This window comes from Stegostoma tigrinum, chromosome 28, assembly GCF_030684315.1.
Source record: "Stegostoma tigrinum isolate sSteTig4 chromosome 28, sSteTig4.hap1, whole genome shotgun sequence".
NCBI classification, from domain to species: Eukaryota; Metazoa; Chordata; class Chondrichthyes; order Orectolobiformes; family Stegostomatidae; genus Stegostoma; species Stegostoma tigrinum.
Window position 1 is genome coordinate 46,378,182 of NC_081381.1, and position 20,525 is coordinate 46,398,706.

A 20,525-nucleotide genomic window follows, 5' to 3' on the forward strand; every position below is an offset into this window, starting at 1 on the left:
ACCCATTGACCTAAGCTAATGATGCTAAATGAATAAATTGCTCCAGGAGGCACGTTTAACCCTGGACGTGATTAGGTTGGGGTCACATTTTGATTACAATTCTTCCATTGATTCCACATGGGATAATATTTATTATAGAAATATATTGAATTGCACTGTCTCTGCATCACTAACCAAAACCAAAGTGTTGACTTTTATCTATTTTCTCATTTCTAAATAGATATGGCTGGGAAATTTCCGGGGATAGAATGGGGAAATGCAGGAAGTAATATTTACAATGAAAAGAGCAATATGTAGATTGTTCATAAAGCGAAATGTCTGGAAAATTCATCATTCATAGAATCCACTGAAATCACACAAAGTGGGAAGATTGCAAAAAAAAATGCAAGCACAGATCCACAAAGTCCAATCGAAACAAGTCTCTTTTTAATAAGAATTGGCATGGAATAATGTTTTTCCAAAATGTGTGGCAGGAAATTGAAATCTTCTGAGAAAGTCGAGACAGGGAGTGAGGGAATTTTCTCCCAGTGATTTGTGCTGGAGTGCAATGCTAACTAACCTCTGTCAGCAACAATGGGCTGGACATGATGGGTCAAAGCATGACCTCTTACAAATTCAGACTTATTTCAACAGACCATTATTAATCCCACAGCCTCCACAGATCCTGGCTTCTATTTTCACAGCTGATTCCGTCAACTTTTGAATACGAATGTTGAACATTCCCACAATGTGTTTCACACAACGTTCTGAATAAAATCTGTCTTGTGATTTATAAAAAAAAACTGGATTGCTCCACTGTGTGATTGATCTGAGCAGATTTTGAATTTGAAGCAAATTAATCCTGGTTCCTTTATTTGCACATGGGATGTGGGAACCTCTGGACATGATCAGCATTTATCAACAATGCCTAATTGCCTCTGAGATGGTGAAAGTGAATCACTCCCTTTAGTTGCTGCTAGAGGTAGAAGGGAAGTAGGGTGGGGAGGGAGTTCCAAAATTTTGACCCAGTGATGATGAAGGAACAACGATATAGTTCTCAGTCAGAATGGTGTGTGCGTTGGGGGAGAATGAATTTTTTTGAGTGGGGAATACGAGCATTTGGATGAAATAAACAGGAATGCAGTGATCATTTGTACATCTTTATGTGGAATACAGGAAATAGTAAAATTCTCCTATTCCCAGAACCTTTGGCCAGAATATGACAAATGAGTTGAACTTGGAACGGTACAAACAAAATATGACAACCAGTCAAAGGCAGTTCGCTGAATGTTAGCAATTAAAGTCTTCCATTGCTCCAGTATGTTTCTGTGGAAATGGGCTGACATCTGTTGGAGGAAATGGAATGGAGAGAAACTCCTTAGCTGCTTTGAGGGAGGAAATTGCTCAAATTTAATAGACAGAAAGTTGACAAATTAAGTAAGTGGATTTATAATAGCATCAGTACGGAAATGAGTTCTATCATTTCATTGAAAGGATTTAACTCTTCTACTGTATGCCAGTCACTTTATCACTCTACATTCAATGTTCTTTCTCTTGCTGTCTCTTTCTCTTTATCCAATCTTTCTCTCATTCGCTCATTATTTGAAATACAATTGCTTTAGAGACTTCACACCCTTTAAAGTATTTTGTCCGAGTATTTGACCAAAAACAACCATTAGTACAGATTCAGAAATAATGGGAACTGCAGATGCTTGAGAATTCCAAGATAATAAAATGTGAGGCTGGATGAACACAGCAGGCCAAGCAGCATCTCAGGAGCACAAAAGCTGACGTTTCGGGCCTAGACCCTTCATCAGAGAGGGGGATGGGGAGAGGGAACTGGAATAAGTAGGGAGAGAGGGGGAGGTGGACCGAAGATAGAGAGTAAAGAAGATAGGTGGAGAGAGCATAGGTGGGGAGGTAGGGAGGGGATACGTCAGTCCAGGGAAGACGGACAGGTCAAGGAGGTGGGATGAGGTTAGTAGGTAGATGGGGGTGCGGCTTGGGGTGGGAGGAAGGGATGGGTGAGAGGAAGAACCGGTTAGGGAGGCAGAGACAGGTTGGACTGGTTTTGGGATGCAGTGGGTGAGGGGGGGAAGAGCTGGGCTAGTTGTGTGGTGCAGTGGGGGGAGGGGACGAACTGGGCTGGTTTGGGGATGCAGTTGGGGAAGGGGAGATTTTGAAACTAGTGAAGTCCACATTGATACCATTAGGCTGCAGGGTTCCCAGGCGGAATATGAGTTGCTGTTCCGATTGTACAGATTGCTTTGATAATAGGACACACTCAGGGAACCTCATTACTGAATGGGAATGGGACATTCACACTGCAACGGTCTCAAAGCAGCAGAATTGTGGGGCCATAATTTTGTTGTTATCATGAAATATTCAGCAAAGGTGCTGATCTGAAACAATTGGACATTCCATGAATATCAATGGGTAGGGGGTGCAAACATGCACAGGTATCTTGCATCAATTTTCACAGGTGTTACAAGTAACATCCCAGGACCAGCAATAAATCAGGAAATAGAAGAGAGGGAAGAACTCAGCAAAATTGCCACCAGCAGAGAGGTGATATTGAGTAAGTTGCCGGAGTTGCGAACTGAAAAGAGCTGGGTCCTGATGGGCTTCAACCTAAGGTCCTAAGAGGTGGATAATGAAATAGTTGATGCATTTGTTTTAATTTTATCAAACTCCCTTGTTTGGGGATGGTCCCAAAAATTAAAAAAAAGCAAATCCTCCTTTATTCAAAATGGAGGGAGTCAGAAGCCAATTAGCCTAACATCTATCATAGGAAAAATGTTAGAAGCTGTAATTACAAATGGTAGCAGGGTGTTTGGTTAAGTTCAATGGGATTGTTCGGTGTCGATGTCATTTTGTGAAGGGAGAATCTCGTTTGACCAATCTATTGGAGCTCTTTGAGGAAGTATCACATGCTGTGGATAAAAAAAAAGTGAATGTATTGTACATAATTTCCAGAAAGCATTTGATTGGGGGCACATCAAAGGTTATTACAGAAAATAAAATCTCACTGCAGGGGATGATAGATTGGCTTGGATAGAAGATTCTCTGGTTAAAAGGAGCAGGGGGTAGATGTAAATGATTCTTATTCAGGCTGGAAAAATGAAATGAAGAGTGTGTCACATGGACAAGTAGTGGGACCTCACTTGTTTATAATTCATATTAATGTCTTAGATGAAGAGCATCCTGTATGGTTATCATAGTTTCTGACGACACAAAGATAGGTAGTAAAGTAAGTTTTGAAGAGAACACAAATTTTACAAAAAGCCACTAATAGGTTAAATGAGTGGACAAAGGTAGTGTAAATGGAATATAGCATAGGAGAATGTGAAATTATCCATTTTAGCAGAAAGAATAGAAAGCAGCATGTAATCTAAGTGGTGAAAGATTACAGAGTTCTGAGATACGGAGGGGTTATAAGTGTCCTCATTAGTGAATCACAAAGTACCCAGTAATTAGGAAAGTTAATAGAATGTTGACATTTATTGAGAGGGGAATTGAACGCAGAAGTAGTAGGCTGTGATTCATTTATATAGGGCACTGTTGGGACTGCATCGGGAGTAGAGTACCTTATTTTAAAAATTAGGCAACTACATTGCAAGCAATTCAGAGAAGGTTTTCCAAACTAATACCTGGAATAGGTGATTGCTTTATGAGGACAGTTTGGGCAGTTTAGGCTTGAATCAGCTGGAAGTTGAAAGAGGTAGAAGTGACTTGACTGAAAGATAAAACCCTGATGAAGAGCGGTGTAAAGAACATAGGACAGAAGGTTATTGACTGTTTTCCCACAGTGCTGGGCATTCCTCCAAATGGCTGAGACTGCACTGGACAAGCAACTTGGACCAAGGTGACATGGTTCGGTGTCAACGCCTCTACTGCTGGCCCTGGGGGAAGAGGACATCCTCTGTATGTAACACCTCATCCAGCAGGACCTCTGGGTCCCTGCCCGTAAAGTGGCACGCCTCTATCCCCCTGTCTGCTGTGTCAAGGGTAAATATCAGGGACAGTGCAGACTGACAGCATTTGTCCAAGTGTACAATGGGCTATTAAAGATTATATAGGAACAAGGGATATTGATTGTTCAGAGATACCCACTGAAAGACAGAAATTGTTCCAGGAACACATGGTATAGTGGAGATGGAATCTGATGAAAGGCACGGCATGGGATGAGGTGGGGTGGTTGTTAATGAGGTGCTTTTGGTAATAATGATGAGATATTTCACAAAGCCCCGCAGTAAGAATCTTTCCAAAATCTCTGCGCAAATTGTTATTCTGATAAAACACAAAAGCACTGCGTTGGCTCCAGGCTGAGCTTACAGATTCTTAATGCTATATGTACTAACATCTTTGCCCAACCGTTGTAATTAGCCAACGTGAAGCAAGATTCAGCCCGATATTTCTTACCAATTGGGAATGTAATTGACTAGTTTCAAGTTAATATAACCTTTTATCTAACCATGCTGTAATAAACTACTTCTTGGTACTTAAGTATATGCCACTTCAACCAAAGATTTATTTGTGGTTAATCCTTCACCACTTACATCACAGTAACCCCTTCATATTAGTTGAAGAGTTGGTGGCAGCTTAGCTAACAAAGAGGATCCTGACACTGCCAACTACTAGGTGTAGCCGTCCCATACAATGTGTTGGTAGAGGTGCAGCCTGCTGTGTAAAGTGAAGGAAATACCAGCAGTGGAAAGAAGTGAAGAAAGGAGAAAAAACCTGCACAAAGATGTGAATCACCTCTTAAAGGATATGGCCATTTTAAACAAGAAGCAGGCTCTGCAAATGCCAGTCAGTTCAGATTAGAAAAGGACAGCAGTCTTTCTGTAAAGCAACCAATCAGTCAGGATCAGGGAAAAGTTTTTAAAAATTGCATTAATATGTCATGTTCAAAATGTTTGTACCTTATCAAATTGTTAGGCTCAAAACCACCTTATTAACAATTACCTCATCCCATGGTGTACCTAGGAGTCACTGTCCAAAATGCAGAGCAAAATAAAAATGATGAAAAGCAACATCCAGCTCTATCATAATAATGTAATTTCTTGTAAGAAAGTGGGTCATTTTTGTAAAAACAGCAAAGCAAAGAAACACAAATGAACTTACAGAAACAATACCTGTTGCATCCACAAATAAGTCAATTCTTTGTATAAAGCACCATTCAAAAATATTTCAGACTCCCAAGACATCCTTCCATATGAACATTAGTATTGAATGGAGAGCAAGCGAGCTAAACCCGACGGCTTAGATCTGCTCTTGTTCTCTACGTTTGTAATCTGAATCCTTAGATAGTGAATTGCTTTAGAAGATAGTCCATAGCTATTTATAGAGTAATAACTGGCCTATCCCATTTGATCACAGAGAGCTCATCTCTGTCAACGGATATCCAAATCAATACATAATTGATACAAGAGAAAGTATCGCTGCATTATTTGATAAAAATCTGTGGTTGATAAATATAAAGTTACAATCTCCTGATCCGGTATTTCATGGGACAGGCAGAACACTCCCCAAAGATTGAACAAATATTTAAAAGTTTCTTTAATTCAGTTTGCAAAACATGCTTACGCCATTCAGAACTAGAACACCTCACTTACTCACCGGAACGCTCATTTTGCCCTAAAACATTGAACTTTGGCGAAGGATTCTAACCATTCAAGAAAACATATCCCACTGACCAACTTGACACATATCAGCAATAAGAAAGCATTATTGGTTTGTCATCGTTAGACCCAGAATGAAGCACACTAGTAGTATTAGTATTAAACAATTGTTTCATGCCATCAACCTCAAAGATATGCCTGTTTTCGCTGGGCTAAGCGCATTGTGTTCATGTATATTTCATGACCAATGCAAAAATTTTCAGGATTTGACTACCAGAAAACTCTGGTAGAACCAGATCTGAAACTATTGGTGAGCTCTTAATGTAATAGGTCCAGAGGGCACAACTGTTCAGAGGAGAGATTGCCAATTCTACAAAGTCAGGCAAGATAATAGTCCGACGTCAATGCCATCATTCTCAAGCAAATTACTTACTCATTCAAGTTAAGGTTAACTTTGCAACGTTAGAGACACGAGTGGAGAATGATAAGTAGCAAATTTGATAGACTTGTTTCAGCAATGACATAATAGACCAAATAAGGAAAAAAAGCTTGGAGGGTGATGTTGCATAAGACAATTAACCTGAAACGGTCTACCTGCAGAAGATGCCATCATAACCCTGACATCTCTTGGAATATACCACCTCCTCAAGGGCAATTATCAATGGACAATGAATGCTGGCTTCAGTAAATAAATTTACAAAAAAAGCACAGGAAATAATGAGGAAGATAAGTGGAATGTAGGCTTATATTTCAAGAGAGTGGGGTATAAAAGGAGGGGAAACTTGCTGAAAATGTATATGGCATGGTTAAGACTCCACTTTGAATACTGTGGGAAATTTTGGTCACCTTACCAAAGAAAAGGATAGACCTGTGTTGGAAACAATGCAGGGAAGATGCACTTGTTTAATTCCTGGGAGGAAAGTGCCTGGAAGGCATACATTGGGCTTACACTCATTGGAATTTGTAAAAATGAAAAATGACCTAATTGCAACATTCAAGATTTGGAGGGGACTTGATTGGGCCAATGCTGAGGGATTATTTATCCTCACATTGGGAATGTAGAACTAAGAGAAATATTGTATAAGCAAGAAATCTCCCATTTAAAATGAAGGTGAGGAAGGGTTTCTTCTTTATTTGTTAATATTTGGAATTCTCCACCACGGAGATCAGTGGAGGCTGGGTCTTGAACACACCAAAAGCAGATTTTTCACAAAAGGAATTAAATGGAGATGGGGCCAGGTAAGAAGATAGAGTTAAGGCCACAATCTAGTCAGTCATAATCTATTGAATAATGAAGCAAATCTGATGGGCTAAATGGCCTACTCTTGCTTCTGTTTCTTATTACCTTATTCCAGAACAAAGTTTTCATATACTAAATAGCAATGTTATAGGTGACTTGTATTCCAAACTGTAACAGAACTTTCTCATTTACAATCCAGCTTCACAATGCTTTATGTTCCCTTATTCCCCCTTAGGTCATCTGTCAATTTTCCCAGGATGCATTTCAATGTGATTCTTAGTTCCCAAGGGCTTCCTTTCTTTCCTTTTCCAGCATGATAATCATTAACCTCCGAATGGTTTTATTATGATGAGGGATTTCTCCGGGGGTTCTCCCTTTAGTGTGAAGTTATACAGGTCTTGTGCCAATTCCTCACAAATATGATCTTTGATCCAGATGCAAATTCCTACCCAAATACCTGTGTGGTGAATCATAGAGACTTTTGGGATCCAGCTGCTTTTTCTCTCAAAAGATCCTGGTAGACTGGGAGATTTAGTGAAATTGCAGTAAACGTTTTCCTTTTGAGAGTCTATCTCCATGGCAGAATGAATCACATGGAACTTGTATCCATGCAGGACCCAACTTTCTTTTATGTTGAAAGTTTGATAGTTTAAATGACAAATTCTTACAGACTGACATTCTCAGCACTTTGCTGGGATTTTTCTGGCTATCTAGCCACTGTAGTTTTAGATGCTGCAGCCATTGTTTCTAAGTGAGAACACTTAACACCTTCTCTGGAACAAAACAACCTGAGCCTCCCATTCACCTTTAATAGCTATTTCACCCAGGCCTGTTGTCAGGGAGCCCCTTAGAACAGGCTACATAACCCATATAAATGCATCCTAAATTAAGGATCATTTGATATTGACTTGAAAATGAACACTTAAAGATTATAGTGAAAGGCAGAGGAATGGCATCAAGGAAATGTTCACTTGGAGAATCAAGGAAGACATATTGGGCCAAATGGCCTCCTGGTGTGCTATAATAGTTCTGCTATTCAATCCCAAAACATAGCCACCGGTTTAAACTCAGGAGATGTCAAATCAGTTGTGGAGGCGTGCGTGCGTGCGTGCGTGTGTGTGTGTGTGTGTGTGTGTGTGTGTGTGTCTGTGCATGGGTGTAGGCAAAATAGGAATTTGATAAACATGCTTCCTAGCTGTCAATGTCTTTCAGCAAAATTTCCAGGAAATCCACACTTAAAATCCTGATTTGCTGTTCTTAGTGGCCCCTCATGAATCCCAGCCCTGACATCCCCCAGATGCATTAGCAGTACCCGACCCAGGAAACTAACTGCTAATACCCTAAGCACATCTCACTTGGACACATGAGAATGAAGTCCCTATGGGCAGTGAGCAGAACATGATGATGCTCAAAAATGACAGTGACTCAATGCACGTCCAGGGTGGAGAAAGAACATCAGCCCAATACCTTCCTGTGAACTAAAAATGTTGCCTTGCTTGTAGAATCCTGATGCACTGAGAACAGTGAAGAAGCCCACCACCAACATATCAAAAAATCTAAGAAAGTTCAAACAAAAAGTGAAAATTAGAGGAAAAGAAGCAAACAAGGAAGATAATTAAATGAATGATAACTTCAATGAAATGAAGTGATAAAATTATAGATTTTCACAGCTCAGAAGGAAGCCATTCAACAAATGAGGGGAAAAAAGTTATGAAGTGAGTCATTCTACTTAATTTTCCATACTTCTTTTTCTTTGATGAGATGACATAAAGATAGAATGCTCCTGGTGCATAGTGTGCCTGGGATTAGAATGATCACATTCATCTGATTCTTGGTACAGTGAAACAGAGCTTTGAAATGTATCATTAAAACTTAATGAACTGGAAGGAATGTGAGAAATGAGCAAGGCTCTTTAGGTTTTGTTTGGTTATTTGAAGGTTGTGAGCACGGTCTGTCTGAGTTTGCCAAAGTATACATGGCTAACGATGAGAATGACTGCATTGTCTGTCCCACAGCCAGATGATTTTAAGGGCAGCAGATCCATCTTTCTTGGAGAGGTCCTTAATATTACAACCAGTGAACACATTGTCCAATAGATTAGCAACTAGATCTTTATGTGATATGCCTTCCTTTGCCTTTTTATCTGACTTCACAGAGAATCGACCAGAATACTCAGTGATGTTAACTTTATTCTGATAGCACAGACATAACTGAACATAAATCACAAAAGCAAAAGCTATCTGCATTGGCTTCAGGCTGAGCTTACATGTTCTTAACACTATTTGTACTGATGTCTTTGCCCAGCCTTTGTAAAGTTCCATAAACATCTTCCTGTATTGTCAAATATTTTCCATATATCAATTTCTTTAATGGAACGTAAATTATATATTCTTAACATAGGTTCTGTTTCTCCATGAAGATCTACAAGTTTTTGATTCATCTGTTTCTTTTTCAAAGGCCACATTGTCCTACTTCTTTGTTTTCCCTCTTGCCCTCCAGCAAAACTGTTCCAATATCCCATAACAATCATGTCACTCTTCCCACTCTCTATATTTCATCAAATTCCTAATCTGGATGCTAGCTTGAGAGAATATCAGTGGGAATATAGACCAGAGTGATCTCAATGTCCTTTGCTTTCCACTTTAAGGCCATAAGACATAGGAGTGGAAGTAAGGCCATTCAGCCCATCGAGTCCATTCCACATTTAAATCATGGCTGATTGGCATTTCAACTCCAAATCCCTGCACTCTCCCCGTAGCCCCTGATTCCTTGTGAGATCAAGAATTTATCGATCTCTGCCTTAAAGGTATTGAACATCCCGGCCTCCACTGCATTCCGTGGCAATGAATTCCACAGGCTCACCACTCTCTGCTGAAGAAATGTCTCCTCATTTCTGTTTTAAATTTACCCCCTCTAATTCTAAGGCTGTGTCCATGGGCCCTAGTGTCCCCACCTAATGGAAACAACTTCCCAGCGCCCACCCTCTCTAAGCCATACATAATCTTGTAAGTTTCTATTAGACCTCCCCTCAACCTTCTAAACTCTAATGAGCAGTCTCAGGATCCTTAGCTGTTCATCGTACATTAAACCTACCATTCCAGGGACCATCCGTGTGAATCTCCGCTGGACACGCTCTAGCGCTAGTATGTCCTTCCTGAGGTGTGGGGCCCAAAATTGGACACAGTATTCTAAATGGGGCCTAATTAGAGCTTTATAAAGTCTCAGAAGCACATCACTGCTTTTATATTCCAACCCTCCTGAGATAAACAACGACATTACATTCGCTTTCGTAATCACGGACTCTACCTGCAACTTAACCTTTAGAGAATCCTGGACCAACACTCCCAGATCCCTTTGTACTTCTGCTTTAAAAATTTTCTCACCATTTAGAAAATAGTCCATGCCTGTATTCTTTTTTCCAAAGTGCAAAACCTCGCATTTGCTCATGTTGAATTTCATCAGCCATTTCCTGGTCCACTCTCCTAATATGTCCAAATCTTTCTGCAGCCTCCCCACCTCCTCAGTACTACCTGCCTGTCCACCTATCTTCGTATCATTGGCAAACTTCGCCAGAATGTCCCCAGTCCCTTCATCCAGATCATTAATATATAAGGTGAACAGTGGTGGCCCCGACACTGAACACTGCGGGACACCACTCGTCACCGGGTGCCATTCCGAAAAAGAGCCTTTATCCCAACTCTCTGCCTTCTGTCAGACAGCCAATCCTCAATCCAAGCCAGTAGTTCACCTTGAACACCATGGGCCCTTACCTTACTCAGCAGCCTCCTGTGAGGCACCTTATCAAAGGCCTTTTGGAATTCTAGATGGATAACATCCACTGTGTTTCCCTGGTCTAACCTACTTGTTACCTCTTCAAAGAATTCTAACAGGATTGCCAGGTACGACCTTCCCTTACTAAATCCATGCTGACTTGTTCTAATCCAACCCTGCACTTCCAAGAATTTAGAAATCTCATCCGTAACAATGGATTCTAGAATTTTACCAACAAAAGCTTTAGCTTCACTAGTATCTGTTTTTCTAACTCAAATTCACTTCACACACATTTGCTTAGCACCTTGCCTCTTCATCATTCATAATGTTGGTTTCTCCTGTCCAATATAGCCCAGAGGATACTGTAGAAACTAAACTGGTCTTGCAGCATCCGTGGGGTGAGAAACAGAGTTAACGTTTTGGGTTAGACATGATTCTTCTTCAGTTCTGAATTTCTCAGTATTCTCCTTGTTTCTTTCAGGTTTAGGCTATTGGTTTTTATTCAGATTGAGTCATTTCCTGCCTATATTCAGTGGTGGCCACAAACTCAAAAGGAACCATTGCAGACTCAGAACATATCTTTGTGATTTTGGTTGAAGAAGAACAAAGGTGGAACAGGGAGAAAGCAGGTTGGAAGAAATCAATGATGAATTTATAAATGAGGTGCCACTAGCTAGAAAAGGTAAGAATGCCACCAACATGACTGACCAATGGAAACAGATCAAAGATCAATGAAGAAAGGGATAACAGCATCAGGATTTTGAAGAGGAAAAAGGATGAAGAAACCAGGACATCTGACTGTAATGTTGTAAATGATGGAAGGAGGCAGTAAACGGAAAAATATCAATATTGTTGAAGACAAGGTGAAATATACACTTCAATACTGAGTTAGGAGAAACAGAAAAGTCACAAGAACAATGGTCAAAAGGACTGTGTGATATTCCTGAAGACTTCGATTGAGTGGGAAGTATAGATTTATGCATTGTAGAAACAAAGGAGAGTAGCAGCAATCAACTCAAAAAGAGTGAAATGAGCAGCAACATTAGAGCAAAAGGATCAGTCTTCTTCAACATCTAGGCAGAAAAATGATCATGAGCAAACTCTAAAAAATAAAAATAAACGTAGAGTAGCATGGAATAGAATAGAAATTTATTGTCACATATATTTTAATATTAAAGATACAACAATTTTTTTTACAAGTTGCCCCACTGTAGTGCCTATATCGATGACAGAGGTCATACCTAATAGTGAGAAAACAGCAAAATGAAGACAAAGCTCATCATAATAAAATGTGAGGCTGGATGAACACAGCAGGCCAAGCAGCATCTCAGGAGCACAAAAGCTGACGTTTCGGGCCTAGACCCTTCATCAGAGAGTCTCTGATGAAGGGTCTAGGCCCGAAACGTCAGCTTTTGTGCTCCTGAGATGCTGCTTGGCCTGCTGTGTTCATCCAGCCTCACATTTTATTATCTTGGAATCTCCAGCATCTGCAGTTCCCATTATCTCACAAAGCTCATCATAGTTCAGTTAATGACTCCAGGTTTTGAAGAAAGCTGACTATAGAGCAATAGAATAACATAAAGATGCAACTGGGATGAGGCTGCCATTCTGGGATGAGACTGCCATTCTGGGGTGAGACTGCCAATCTGGAATGAGACTGCCTTTCCGGATAAGACTGCCATTCTGGAATGAGACTGCCATTCTGGGATGAGAGCGCCATTCCAGGATGAGACTGCCAATCTGGGGTGAGACTGCCAATCTGGGATGAGGCTACCATTCCAGGATGAGACTGCCATTCGGATTAGACCGATTGAGTTGACTGGATTAAGTTCCTAACAGTTTCCGAAGATGAGTCACACTAGATTTGAAATATTAACTCTGTTTTACTCTCTCCACGGATGCTGCCAGACTCGCAGAGTTTGCCCAGTATTCTCTGGTTTTCTTTAAGCTCTTGGCAGAACAACATTGGAGCAGACTAGGGAGACAACTCATGAGAAATCTGTGACAAACAACAATGATGACTGTAGACATTTGGGAGTTGGAACCAGATGTAATTGGGTGAATCATCAATCCCCTTCTTCGCTCCAGTGAGAAAAGCCCTAGCTCCTTCAACCTTTTCACATAAGGCCTGCCCTCCAGTCAGGCAGCATCCTGGTTAGACTCCTCTGCACCATCTCTAAAGCTTTCACATTCTTCCTATGCAGCTTCCCTGCTCATGTTCAGAATCCATCTTACCCTTCACCCTTCTTCAGGCATTGGCAGGCCCTTGACTCATAGTGTCCTCTATACATCTCTGACACTCTGTCCCATGACATTTTTTACATTTACCAACAGCTTCCTTCAATTGTCAAGTCATCCAGCATTTGTATTCTCTTCTGACTTGTTTCTCTTATTCCTTAAAACCTTTGTCTCTTTAAAGTCCATTTGCTCTTAAGATGTACCCTAGCAGTCTCTGCGTCTGTACCTAAATATGTGTAATAAATTTATTTGTTAATTCATGCCCTTCATCTTTTGTTACTTTCTCTGTCGAGTAGATCCATCCCACTCCACACGCATATTTCAGATTTATAGCAAGTTTGCTACTCTTTTCCGTTAAGTTTATGCCTCCCACCCATATAAAACATTCCAAAGTAGGCTGTATAAAAGTAACTTTTCCAGTTGTTTACTCAGCTTTCTGACCAGTAACTGTTCCTTCTTCCCAAGTACAGCCTTTCTCATTGCTATCCTTGTTCTCATTCCTTTGATAAATCTTGTATCTGCAGATATTATGTCTCCTAAACATATGAATCTTTCACCTGTTCTTCTTCTTCTGTCCCTATGAATATAAGAATACTTCTTGGTGGGTTGAGGAATCAGTTTTGTCACTGTTTGCTTTCATTCTATTCCTCTCCATTCTGCCTCTACAGCATTCATGCCTGCTGTTACCAGTCCATTTTCTGATTCTTGCCTTCCTCAAACCATTGTTATGATTCACCAGTGATCTTAACACCAGATTCTGTGTCTGCAAATGCTTCTTTGATCATTTTTCTACTGGTGGCTTGATAGAGGTGTACAAGGTGATGAGAGGCATAGATAGAGTGGATAGCCAGAAACTTTTTCCCAGCGTGGAATTGAGTACTGTGAGGGGGCATAATTTTAAGGTATTGGAGGAAGGTATAGGGGGGATATCAGAGGTAGGTTCTTCACACAGAGAGTGGTGGGTGTGTGAAATGCGCTGCCAGCAGTGGTAGTGGAGTCAGATACATTAGGGACATTCAAGCAACTCTTGGATAGGCACATGGGTGATGGTAAAATGTAAGGTATGCAGGGTAATTTGATCTTAGAGTAGGATAATAGATCGGCACAACATTGTTGGCCAAAATAATGAAATGTGAAGCTGTATGAACACAGCAGGCCCAGAAGCATCTCAGGAGCACAAAAGCTGACGTTTCGGGCCTAGATCCTGCATCAGAGAGGGGGGTGGGGTGAGGGTTCTGGAATAACTAGGGAGAGTGGGGGACGCGGACCGAAGATGGAGAGAAAAGAAGATAGGTGGAGAGGAGAGTATAGGTGGGGAGGTAGGGAGGGTGTAGGTCAGTCCAGGGAAGACGGACAGGTCAAGGAGGTGGGATGAGGTTAGTAGGTAGGAGATGGAGGTGCGGCTTGGGGTGGGAGGAAGGGATGGGTGAGAGTTTGGGGTGGAAGGTGTTGGTGAAGTGGATGAACTGTTTGAGCTCCTCTGGGGAGCAAGAGGCGGCGCCGATACACCCCAACCTTCAGTTCACCTGGGCCATCGCCAGCACATCCCTCACCTTCCTGGACCTCTCAGTCTCCATCTCAGGCAACCAGCCTGTAACCGATGTCCATTTCAAGCCCACTGACTCCCACAGCTACCTAGAATACACCTCCTCCCACCTACCCTCCTGCAAAAATTCCATCCCCTATTCCTAATTCCTCCACCTCCGCCGCATCTGCTCCCACGATGAGGCATTCCACTCCCGAACATCCCAGATGTCCAATTTCTTCAAGGACCGCAACTTTCCCCCAACAGTGGTCGAGAACGTCCTTGGCCGTGTCTCCCGCATTTCCCGCAACACATTCCTCACACCCGCCCCCGCCACAACCGCCAAAAGAGGATTCCCCTCGTTCTCACACACCACCCCACCAACCTCCGGATACAATGCATCATCCTCCGACACTTCCGTCATCTACAATCCGACCCCACCACAGAAGACATTTTTCCATCCCCACACCTGTCTGCTTTCTGGAGAGACCACTCTCTCCGTGACTCCCTTGTTCGCTCCACACTGCCCTCCAACCCCACCACACCCGGCACCTTCCCCTGCAACCACAGAAAATGCTACACTTGCCCCCACACCTCCTCCCTCACCCCTATCTCAGGCCCCAAGATGACATTCTACATTAAGCAGAGGTTCACCTGCACATCTGCCAATCTGGTATACTGCATCCACAGTACCCAGTGTGGCTTCCTCTACATTGGGGAAACCAAGAGGAGGCTTGGGGACTGCTTTGCAGAACACCTCTGCTTGGTTTGCAATAAACAACTGCACCTCCCAGTCGCAAACCATTTCCATTCCCCCTCCCATTCTTTAGATGACATGTCCATCATGGCCCTCCTGCAGTGCCACAATGATGCCACCCGAAGATTGCAGGAACAGCAACTCATTTTCCGCTTGGGAACCCTGCAGCCCAATGGTATCAATGTGGACTTCACCAGCTTCAAAATCTCCCCTTCCCCCACCGCATCCCAAAACCAGCTCAGTTCGTCCCCTCCCCCCACTGCACCACACAACCAGCCCAGCTCTTCCCCTCCACCCACTGCATCCTAAAACCAGTCCAACCTGTCTCTGCCTCCCTAACCTGTTCTTCCTCTCACCCATCCCTTCCTCCCACCCCAAGCTGCACCTCCATCTCCTACCTACTAACCTCATCCCACCTCCTTGACCTGTCCGTCTTCCCTGGACTGACCTATCCCCTCCCTACCTCCCCACCTATACTCTTCTCTCCACCTATCTTCTTTTCTCTCCATCTTCGGTCCGCCTCCCCCTCTCTCCCTATTTATTCCAGTTCCCTCTCCCCATCCCCCTCTCTGATGAAGGGTCTAGGCCCAAAACGTCAGCTTTTGAGCTCCTGAGATGCTGCTTGGCCTGCTGTGTTCATTCAGCCTCACATTTCATTATCTTGGATTCTCCAGCATCTGCAGTTCCCATTATCATTGTTGGCCAAAAGGCCTGTACTGTGCTGTACTGTTCTACGTTATAAATATATGCTTTTCACAAGTGTTGTGGTAAGTTTCTCACTAGGCAGCAATGAGTTACCAATTAATAGAGCTTATTGCTTGTTGTGCACCTCATTAACGGCACAACTCATCACATTAATATTCAGTTTCTTGCCTTTCCAAACAAGATAGATGTCAAGAATTTTCACCACAGAACAGAATTTTCGACAAGGAACTCAGAGCAAGTACCTGGTAACTTCAGCTCACTACTCCCTCTGAAGAACCTTCATGTTGCTTCAGACCAAATAGCAGCTCAGGGCATGATCCATGGGATGTGCTGACCTGGGGTAGCGCAGTGGCTCAGCGGTTAGCACTGCTGCCTCACAGCACCAGAGACCTGGGTTTGATTCCACCCTTGGGTGACTATCCATGTGGAGTTTGCACATTCTCCCTGTGTCTGTGTGGGTTTCTACCAGGTGTTCTGGTTTCCTCCCATATCCCAAAAATGTGCAGTTTAGTTTGATTGGCCTTGCTAAATGTGGGGCTACAGGGATAGGGTCAGGTAATGGTCTGGGTTGGACCCTTTTCTGAGGGTCAGTGCTCAGAAACTGGGCCAAATGGCCTCTTTCTGCAATGTATGGATTCTATGATTCTGTTCTAAATGCCTGGCTTTCTAATGCATTGACTCTTTGTTCACTGCGCACCTCCCAGCTCCAGACATTACTGACCATCTCATTCACTTTAACACTTGTACAAGACAGGAATCCCTCCAAACTTTGAACACAACTTATGCTTAGCCAAAAAAGTGAGATTTAGTCCAGTGTGTCAGATTTCTGATTTAATAGAATGCATTTCTTGACAGTTTCAGAGTAAGTAGGTTTGTAAAACTGAATGGAGGGATATTGTGCCTCCCTGGCAATCAGTCTCTCCTTGCAGTTAGAATGTTTGGAGTTTACATTCCACTCCACAGACCTGAGCACAAAATCTTAGTTTATACTCCAGCATAACAGTGATGGGCTGCAGCATTGTTAGATGAAGCATTGAGCTAAAATCCAGTCTGGCCTCTCAAGTGACTATAACAGATATTTATCTCTCAACCTACATTGCTAAAGCAGATTATCTGGTCATTATTATTTTGCTGCTTGTAGAACCTTGCTGTGTGTTGTGAATTGTCTGCTTCATTTCCAACTTTACACCAGAGATTAATTTTAAACCTGCTTTGTTGATTGTAAAAGGCTTTTGTAATATCCTGAGTTCATGAAAGACAATATAGAATCAGTCTTTTCTTTCTCATTGTGTGATTTTGATTTCTATATTTCAACTCACTACTTTATTCATATTTAATTTAGGATCAAATGTCCTGATATAAACTTTGGATTTCCCTCTGTGAACTGGTGATACACTGTGGTTTATGAAAGGTTAAAGTCTTTGATTGGTGCTGACAGGCTGTGGTCAAATTGAGAGAAGATTTCACTGAAAGGTCAATCTGCGGTACAGCTATCTTTTGCATTTCTTTCATCGGGATGCTTGCTGTAACATTGACCTTACTGCCGAGTATTCTGAGCTCCTACATCATTCTGGGAAAATGTCCTCGGGCCAATAGATACCTTTGGAGCTCACTCAGCAGCTTTTGTTCAAATGTGATCTGGGTCAGGAAGCTGATCAGTTGAGGGCAATTTTCTTATTAATTAGTGTGCAGGCAGCATGATCCCAGAATTCTTCCAGTGCTATCAAATTGGCCTCTAGAGGTCCAGATGAGAAATTTGATGATTTTCTCATTCAATTTCCTCATTGTTCCATTTGGGAGGGTGGGGGTACAGAAAATTGCTAGAAACTCAATGCACTTCAGCGTGGTTCAGTGGTTAGCACTGCTGCTTCACAGTGCCAGTGACCTGGATTCAATTCCACACTCAAGTGACTATCTGTGTGGAGTTTGTCTATTCTCCCTGTGTCTGCGTGGGCTTCCTCTGGGGTCTCTGGTTTCTTCCCGAATTGTCCTGAACCACAGATTAACTTTCCTAAGTCACCTCAATAAGTGTGAACTCCTTCATGTCGAACAGCAATTGTGCAGATGCAAAGCACGGGTGATAAATTCTTGAAGAGTGTTACTCAGGCAGTTGACTTTCTATGAAAAATGAGAAACTGACATGACAGTCTGTTTCTGGTGCCTGGTAATGACGGATGCAACCACTTTTCACCTCGGCATGGAGAAGCACCATTGATTTGCTTCCACATTGCATCTCTGAGGATTTTACTTTATATAACGCACCAGGTGTACAAACAATGGAATACTCTATGAATAGTGGGTACATTAGTCAGGCAGTACATCATATATGAACGTTGGAACTCTTGCAAAATGGAAATTACTCATTCCAGATTGAACGTATTTTCTGGAAGTTGCTGGTTTAGACAAAGATATTACTATCCTTCAGCAATGCCCGAAGGATTTAACCAGTGGAACAGCACAGATCAGACTATGTCTTTCCAGATAATGTTTCTCAGGCAAGCAGCCATATGAGGATACAATAGGAAATGGGATTGACAGATTTATTCTCCTCCAGCGTGAACTTGATGGGGCAAATGGCCTCGTTCTGTACAGTACTAACTTTATAACGGAAACTCTATTTGAGATGGACTGCTATTAATGACAGAGACTGAACCAAACTAGGTTCCCAAAATAAACCAGTGGCTTGTCAGGTGTTATGCAGCTGCACGTTGAGGAACTGTGCAGGCCCCCCTAGCTTGTGTAGCTGGCAATTTACATGCTGTCGTTTAAAGCTGGAAATCCTTACCTAAGCTGTTTGGGTATGGCACTGTGGCTGTTCAGGACTGGACTTTTCTACTTCATTTCACTAACACTCGTTATCAGTGCCTGCCCTGTTGAAGAAACGAATGGTTGTTTTACTGCCTGCTCGGAATACACTCCCAAGCACATTTTATCCAGAAATTCTGAAAGCAGTTTAACACTATTCTTTCTTCATATGTTCCAGGTAAAATTTAGAATCTGCTTCAAATGAAAGAATCGTACAATGATGCATCCTAGAAGGCGACAATTTGATACTTTTGACTTATTTATTTTTATCTGAACCTGGTCATGACATTTAATAAACTCCTAGGTATTTTTAGGCCTGAGTATTTCTAATTTTAACATATAAAAACAAATGATTCCATACTTCCAAAGTGATCTTGCATTTGCTAATATTGGAATCCAAACAGTTGTTCAACAGCGCATAAACCGAAAGTAATTTTTGAAAATAATTATAAATTTTATCAAATCTTTTCATCCTCCATTCATCAGGACAACTTGCAAACAATATCAAAGTAAAAGGAAGACAACATTAAAACTATCAGAAAGGAGAATGCTGATTGTTTGTCAAGTGGAGTCTAATTGATGAGGCATGGTCCTAAAAAATGTAGCAGTGAATGATGACAGACAATTAACTGACAAGATTTGTCTAAATTTCAAACAAGGCAGATTGACTCTGATTGGTTAAGGACAAAGAAATGAATCAGCGAATGGCTGGTACTTATTTTGCAGAGTTGAAACGGGTACAGTATGGGAAACGTCCCATTACAAAGAAGGGGATCTCTGTGTTAATATATGTCATTTCCAACTATGTTCCTCTAATCATGTCCTTTTTTCTGCATGGAGCTCTGAGGTCCATGGTCTGCAACAATGTCTGGAACTAGAATGTTGGGAAGTATGTCAGCAAATGGAAGCAGAGCTTGGAGGGAAGTACAGGCAAGTATTGCACTGCAGTGCCACACTGCAAGCCTGATTGATGATTTTAAGTTATTCACCACATAATTCATCACATAACAGATTTATGTAGCAAATTATTATCCAACAATCAAATTACATCTAGTGTTGCACATTGTGTAATGACTTTTGTCAATGCATGCTGATGGATAGAATCAGTGCCTTTTGGAATCAGCCAAAGGGATGCACTGTTCAGCACGATTCACTATTTTTTGTGGAGTAGCTGATCTTGAGCTTTGACACCATTTTCTCAAGCCTCTTGATTCTCTGAGAAATCAAAAATCTCCCCATCCTGGCCATAAAAATTTGAATGAGGCAGATTTCACAAACATTTGGGAAGAAAATAACAAAGATTCAAATAAAGCAATTTACTCAGGTAATACACATCATCCCAAGGACCAATCTAAAGATCCTCTGCTCTACCTGAGCCTATGCAAGCACAGCCTTTTGTAAAGGTGGCGATCTCAACTGTACACTATTCTTCAGGTGTGATTTGGGTAAACTTGTGGTCAACTTTAACAAGAATTTGTTATTCCTTACTCATAACACCTTGCAATAAAGGTCAGCATCCTATTTGCTTTCCTAATTCCTGTCTGCATGTTAACTGTCTGCAATTCTCGTGCACAAACACTCAAGTCTTTTGAAGTGGAAGTGTAAGGGAAAATAATTTGGACATATTTACTTATTGTTCAGTTTAGTCTCTTCAAGAAATGGTTGTATTCATTGAAATATCATCTGGAGTAAGTGTGTTTCAAAGCAAAGCCCCTTGTCCTTTTTCAAGTGTGAGTGTTAAAATTATTATTGTTTGTCATGGTGTTCCCCTCCTAGTCATCAAGAGGCTGTTCTGAGTGAAAAAAGAATGAAGTATACAGCTTCTAATCTAAAGGACTAATGCCCTTGGAGAAGGCGGATTTAGTTAATGTTGATGTTTTA